The following is a 7574-nucleotide window of genomic DNA, read 5'->3' on the forward strand; positions in this document are numbered from 1 at the left end:
CCAGACTTAATTAGATTTTGTCATTCACAGCTCTTTTTTTTTTTTTCTTTAATCACAACAGCAAATATTTGACTCAGAAAAGGGTTTGGGTATAACCTTTGTGACTTTCTTCCTCAACACTTTCCAGGAAATTTCTGTATCATCTTGAATGGGAAAAAACAAAGACAACATGCAATGCTTCAGTAAGTATTATTCCAGTTTTATTTGTGTCATACCTAAATTTTGGTTTATAAATTTTAGTCTGTACTTTTACTTATTTTTCTTTGTTTTGGCTATGACAGCTCCATTCTAAGACAGTGAATTCTGTGTAAAAGTGATAGGGTGTAAAAGGACAGCAGGGCAGACAAAAATAAATGAATTCATGCTTTAAATATTTTTTCACCATATATAATTTTTATAGTAAATTAACAAAGAGTTATTTAAAGAGAGCTCTCATTAACATAAGTACTCAAGAATATTCTCTCTAGGACAAGGTGTTTAAAACAAAGTAGTTTTAGAAAGATAAAGAATTAGTTTAATTAGCATGTTATCATATTTTTCAAATATTAGGATAAATATTTTATTAAGATTTATCAAAGAATCCAACATTCATTTTTTTTGTTTTTAATATGTTTTTATTGACTTCAGAGAGGAATAGAGAGGGAGAGAATGATAGAAACATCAATGATGAGAGAGAATTATTGATAGGCTGCCTCCTTCACTTCCCACACTGGGAATCAAGCCTGCAACCTGGGTATGTGCCCTGACTGGGAATGGAACCATGATATCCTAGTTCAAAGGTTGATGCTAACCATTGAGCAATTCCAGAGGGGCTGAAATATTCAGTTTTTAAAATGATAATAGATAAAGATAAAGATGAAAGTTCTGAGGAAATTGATCTAAGGGTTTGAAATTTTCACATGTTACTCTAATACACTGGATCCTATATTTTTTCTCACCTAGGATATATGTTTTTAAATAGTGAAGTAGAGTTTAACAGAATAATTCAAGAATTTGTATAACAATACGATAGTTGAAATTTAAGGAGATTTAGTGACAGTTTGTTTTAAATTTCAACCGTTAATGCCATACTGCACATACCTATTTTACTTTTGTTTATAAAGGGGCATTTATTAAATTATAACTGGCACTATAAACAGCATGAGTTTAAACTGTAATTTAGGTCAAAATTTTAAAATTTATCTATCCCCCAGATAGCAAAGAATCTGGTTAAAGAGAGAAAATTCAATTTTGGCTTTAAAAAGTATGTCTTTCAGAAAGTAAACTACCTGGTGGTCGAGTGGGGGGAGGTGGAAAAGAGTATAAAGGTGATAAATAGCGCCGGGACCGGTTTGGCTCAATGGATAGAGCGTCGGCTTGGGGACTGAAGGGTCCAGGGTTCGATTCCGGTCAAGGGCATGTACCTTGGTTGCGGTCACATCCCCAGTAGGGGGTGTGCAAGAGGCAGCTGATCGATGACTCTCTCTCATCGATGTTTCTAACTCTCTATCTCTCTCTCTTCCTCTCTGTACAAAATCAATAAAATATATTTAAAAAAAAAAAAAGGTGATAAATAGTGATAGAAGGAGACTTGACTTGGGATGGTGAAGACACAATACAGTGTATAGATGATGTGCTGTAAAACTGTGCACCTGTATAATTTTGTTAACCAGTGTTATCTCAATAAATTTAATAAAAAATAAACTATTGTACTTTAATAAAGAATTTTAGATTTTAGATTTCTATCTGATTTCCAGGATTTCTCATTACATAAACACTAAAATTTAAAAAAGTTCTCATTTGCTTGTGGTTATATACATACTAGAGGCCCGGTGCACTAAATTCATGCATGGGGGGGGGTGTGGCACAGAGGTGTCCCTCAACCCAGCCTGCACCCTCTTCGATCTGGGACCCATTTAAGGCCTGGTCCCACGGGGATAGGGCCTAAACAGGCAGTCAGACAATCCCTCTCACAATCCAGGACTACTGGCTCCCAACTCCTCCCAACTCCTCTCCTGTCTTCCTGATTGCCTCTAACCACTTCTGCCTTCCAGCCTGATTGATGCCTAACTGCTCCCCTGCCAGCCCCCAACTTCCCTCCTCTGCTGGCCTGGTCACCCCTAACTGCTGTCCCATGCAGGGTTGATCACCTCCAACTGCCCTCCCTTGCAGGCCTGGTGCCTTCCAAATGCCCTCCCCTGCTGGCCATTTTGTGGTGGCCATCCTGTGTCCACATGGGGTCAGAATCTTTGACCACATGGGGGCAGCCATGTTGTGTGTTGGAGTAATGGTCAATCTGCATATTACTCTTTTATTAGATAGGATAGAGGCCTGGTGCATGGCTGGGGGCCAGCTGGTTTGCCCTGAAGGGTGTCCCGAATCAGGGTGGGGGTTTCCTTGGGGTGTGGGGCAGCCTGGGTGATGGGTCTGTGGTGGTTTGCAGGCTGGCCACGCCCCCTGGTGACCCAAGAGAAGGCCCTGTATCTGGGATTTTTTTACAGAGAGGAATAGAGAGTTAGAAACATCGATGAGAGAGACTCATCAATCAGCTGCCTCTTGCACACCCCCTACTGGGGATGTGCCTGCAACCAAGGTACATGCCCCCAACCGGAATCGAACCCGGGACCTTTCTGTCCACAGACCGATGCTCTAACCACTGAGCCAAACCGGTTTCGGCTGTATCTGGGATTTATTTACCTTCTACAATTGAAACTTTGTAGCCTGGAGTGGACCCAAGCCTTCTGCTTGCTCCATGGTAGCAGCCATTCCTTTTGGGATTTATGTATCTTCTATAATTGAAACTTTGTAGCCTTAAGCAGAGGCCTGGGCTGTCCAGGGTGTGCAGAAACATTGTCAGGGGCAACCCTAGCCTCCTGCTCTTTCTAGCTCCATGGCTGCCACCATTTCTGTTTGGACTTATGGATCTTCTATAATGTAAACTTTGTACCCTTGTGTGGAGGCTTAGTCTGGCAAGGGCAGGAGTGAAGCTTGGCTTCCTCCATTACCAAAGAAACCCAAGCCTCCCTCCTGCTCTCTGTGGCCTAGCCATCTTGGTTGGGATTATTTGCATATTTGCTCCTGATTGGCTAGTGGGTGTGGCTAGTGGGCGTGGCTTGTGGGTGTAGTGGCGTGGTGGTTAATTTGCATATTACTATTTTATTAGATAGGGTGACTAGGTTTTTCAATTCAATATCTTTTTCATATAGAGTATCTTGCCTTTGTGCTAATCATTAACTAGGATGATTTAAGTGCCTAGGGATAGTTTTCTCTATGGGAAAATCTGAAGTGAACTGAGAGTAATCAGAGTAGCTGTGCTTATCATAAGACTTCCATTGCATCAGACTTATTTTTACTGTGTGGACTATGATAAATTAAGTGGAATGAAAAAATGAACTAAGTGTATATTAACAATGCTGTCAAATTATTTTTGTCTCATTTTGTCTGAGATTTAATTCCATTTTCCTGTTAAACCATTATTTATTTGAAAATATCCTCTAGTTTTAATGGTGATGTCTCATTTATTACAATTACATCTTTGAGTGCATCACATAAAAATTCCACTTGAGTTACTACAACTTTCCTCAAAAGGATATTAACCCTCTGGTCTAATAATAAAAATAGATTATATAATGTCTTGATAAATTTAATGAAGAATAATTCTATAGGATCCTAAAATGCATGAAAGACAAACTTCTGTGCTTTAAAAATTAATAGCACAACACAAGTCCATTTTATTTTTATCTTTTTTTCATGATAAGGTGTAAATTCTGTTGGTATTTTTTTTTTTTTAAGTAGAAGCTTAGCTACATTTAGATAAGCAAACACATTAAACTTCTCTTTCTTAATTCTTTTTCCTTGACTCTTACCATGTTTCCCTGAAAATAAGACATCCTCTGAAAATAAGACCTACTTACAGGTTTCCTTCTGAGTGAAATATAAGGCATCTCCCCAAAAATAAGGCCCCCCTAGGCTAAACATGAGAGATTTGGTCCACTGATTCTGAAAGAAATGGAGTCACAAGAAATTCACTAGGAAATTCAGGAATTAGATTGTTATGATGATGTTCCAGAAGATGATGACATGATTGTCATTGAATAAATGAGTAAATTCTTGATACTGTAGGATTCACAGTTTGTCTGGTTTGTGTTGACAACTACCATACTACTGTACCATATACAGGTAATAAATTTCCTTTATTTTCATTTAACAATAAATGTGTACCGTATGCTTCTTCGTGGTAAAATAAGACATCCCCTGAAAATAAGACCTAGCGCATCTTTGGGAGTAAAAATTAATATAAGACACTGTCTTATTTTCGAGGAAACAGGGTATTTATGGATTTAGAAGCTAGGTATCAATAGCTTAGTCATGCCGAGTATAAACATATTCAGAGTTTAAATGCTGTGCTTGGCATGTGGAATGATTCAATCACATGTGTATCTATACTAATAAAAGAGGAATATGCAAATTAGACCTTCTAGATGCCCTCCCAGACAAAGCCATAGTGATGGGGCTGAGGCAGAAGCAGTTAGGGGCAATTAGGTCAGGAGCAGTGGTAGCTGGGGGTGATCAGGCCAGCAGGGGGGGTCAGTTGGGACGAGAAGGCCAGGAGGGGGTCAGTTAGGCATAGATAAGGCTGGCAAGGGAGTGGTTAGGGGGTGATCAGGCTTGTAGGCAAAAGTGATTTAGGGCAATCATGCAGGCAGGCAAGTGGTTGGGAGTCAGCAGAGGGCTGTCTGAGATTGGAGAGGGTGCAGGCTGGGCTGAGGGACACACACACCCCCTGCATGAATTTCATGCACCAATTTCATGCACCAGGCCTCAAGTATGTAATATATATATATATATATATATATATATATATATATATATATATGCCTAATATGAAAAGTGTCCCCTCAGGCGTTTGACTGGGAGTTCAATTGCTCACTTTAACATTTGCTGACCACAAGGGTTTGACATAGAACAAAGGAAGGCCCGGTTGGCAGCCAGCAGCTGCTAGGAACACTACCCATGCACAAATTGCATGCACTGGGCTTCTAATTTTGAAATAAAGCTCTCTCCTCTCCTCTCCCTCTTTCTCCTATATAATCTTTCAATAATTCTTTCTTTCTATGGATATTAAAGTCAATTCCTATCTGGTTTGCCTCCCAATTTCATTGGATAATTTGTTGTTTTATAAGATTTAAAATACATTTATGATTTACATGCAATTATATTTTTTCAGTAATTCTCTGTACTCAATGGACACACTACTTTTTCTCATAGTTGACTAAAGGAGAGTTTTCAGTACACGATTATGCTGTTTCATCTTTGCTTGTGCAGAAGTTCAGATAAGGTGATGGACTAGAAGTACACAGTCTATTTAATATTGTATAATGTTTTTGCTGACACAAGGGAAGTTTATATGTTTAATAACAAAATTTCCCAAATAGTCTACGTAAAACTAATTTTTAAAATGCAGTATTGATAAAAGAAAGGCTGAATATGTGAAATTTATTTCTACTTAAGAACATAGTAGCAAAATTTAAAGGAAAACTGAGTTCAGAAAAACTGTTCTGGAACTTGGCTAAAAACTGGGTCTGATTATTGTATTTTATTAGATTAATGTTCATTTGAAGGTAAGTTCTCCTTAGAAGAGAATCCTGAAAAGGCCACACACATTTTTATTTCTAATTGTAAACATTTCTCAGACTCCAGAAGACTGTATGAAAACTGCTTAGGATGGATTTTGCAAGTTGTTTTTAATTTTGTTCTAGGAAATAATGGGAGCATTCCACATGAGAAAAGCAAAAGGTAATATTTATAGAATGCAATTTACCTAATGAAGTAGAAATATTTAAGTAAAGGTTTAAAACCTTCCTCAAGGAAAACTGACATATAATAGACTGCATGTATAAAGAGATATGCACAATTTTTAAGATATTATATCGCTGGAAATATCCTTTAATATCTTCTGATATTTGTGTCTTGTATCCTCACCTTTCAAATAGTATTTTTCAAAGAGCACACATTTATTTTTATGAAGCTCAACTTATCAATTTTTCTTTTATAGATTGCCCTTTTGGTGCTGTACCTAGAAACTTTTGGCTATATACAAAGGTCACTAGGATTTCACTACTGCATTTTCTTCTAATTTTCTCAGGCCAGGCTGTAAGTCCAGGGCTGGTGTGATGGGAGCCTTTGTGGTGTTGGGGCGGAAGCACAGTGTGTCTGCTTTTGGTGATGGCTTCAGGATAACCTGTAGGAGGTTAAGGGGTCACGGTCTTGGAAATCTGCCCTCTTCCCCCTCCACACATGCACACATCATTCTTATTGTGATGAGTGTTTGTGGCTTAAGGCACCCTCTTTTCCCTCTTGATCCCGAAAGTGGGCAAACGGGAGTCCTGGATGTCCAGCCTGGGCGGCGGGAATGGTGGGAGGGAGATGGTTCAAAGTAGCCTCTGCACTCTCCCATGGTCGGAGCCAGACCCGGCTCCTCTTCCAGGGTGCGGACACTGCGGACGCTGCGGACGCTGTGCCAATTGCTGCCCATGTGGGACTGGAAACGTGAAATAAGAAGGACCCCTGGTAAATGGAAAGTCTGCTCTCTGCTGAGTGAAGAGGACTATAAAAGAATAAATGCCCAGTGAAGCCATAGAGACCATCCCTGCTGCAGAGCAAGAGCTGCCACAGCCCCAGGCTGAGACAGGGTCCGGGGCAGAATCTGAGGGTGATGAATCAGTACCAGAGCTTGAAGAACAAGATTCCACACAGGCACCCACACAGCAAGCCCAGCTGGCAGCGGCAGCTGAAATCGATGAAGAACCAGTCAGTAAAGCAAAACAGAGCCAGAGTGAAAAGAAGGCATGAAGGCTATGTCCAAACTGGGTCTTGGGAAGGTTACAGGGGTTACAAGGGTCACTATACGGAAATCTAAGGATATCCTCTTTGTCATCACAAAACCAGATGTTTTTATGAGGCCTGCTTCAGATACCTACAGAGTTTTTGGGGAAGCCAAGATTGAGGATTTAATCTCAGCAAGCATAGCTAGCAGCTGCTGAGAAATTCAAAGTTCAAGGTGAAGCTGTCTCAAACATTCAAGAAAACACACAGGCTCCAACTGTACAAGAGCAGAGTGAGGAGGAAGAGGCTGATGAGCAGGTGTGGACGTTAAGGACATGGAATTGGTCATGTCACAAGCAAATGTGTCAAGATCAAAGGCTGTCCGAGCCCCAAAGAACAGCAGTGATGATATTGTAAATGCTATTATGAAATTAACAATGTAACCATCTAAAACGGAGGATCCTTTTTGTGTGTTTCAAAAGAGTTACTGCAGCTTGGTTTGAAATTGGTACCGTTTCTATTATTAATAAAGTTCTTGTGGAATGAAAAAAGGAAAAAACCAAGTGGGGTGACGTCAGAATTACCCAAGCGCACCCATCCCCCTTCTCACTGCCCAGAAGCCTAAGGTTCCCTTTCAGCTGGGCTGAGCTCTGCTCAATGCTCCCCTGCCCAATGCACGGTGACAGCACGCAACTCCACACCAAGCCTGAGCGGGACCTGCGGCCTGGCTCCTGCAAATCGCCCGCTAAGGCATCCAGTCCTGCCTCAGC

At 40.3% G+C, this 7574-nt stretch overlaps 1 pseudogene across 1 annotated transcript; it reads left to right on the forward strand.

Moving 5' to 3' along the window:
* The first annotated feature begins 6600 nt into the window (after nucleotides 1-6600).
* LOC311633140 (nascent polypeptide-associated complex subunit alpha-like) lies at nucleotides 6601-7271 on the forward strand (annotated as a pseudogene). The gene has a single exon. The product of its transcript is annotated as a nascent polypeptide-associated complex subunit alpha-like (transcript).
* Nucleotides 7272-7574: the final 303 nt, after the last annotated feature.

This window comes from Pipistrellus hanaki (genome assembly GCF_964339955.1).
Source record: "Pipistrellus hanaki genome assembly, chromosome: 1".
Classification (NCBI taxonomy): domain Eukaryota; kingdom Metazoa; phylum Chordata; class Mammalia; order Chiroptera; family Vespertilionidae; genus Pipistrellus; species Pipistrellus hanaki.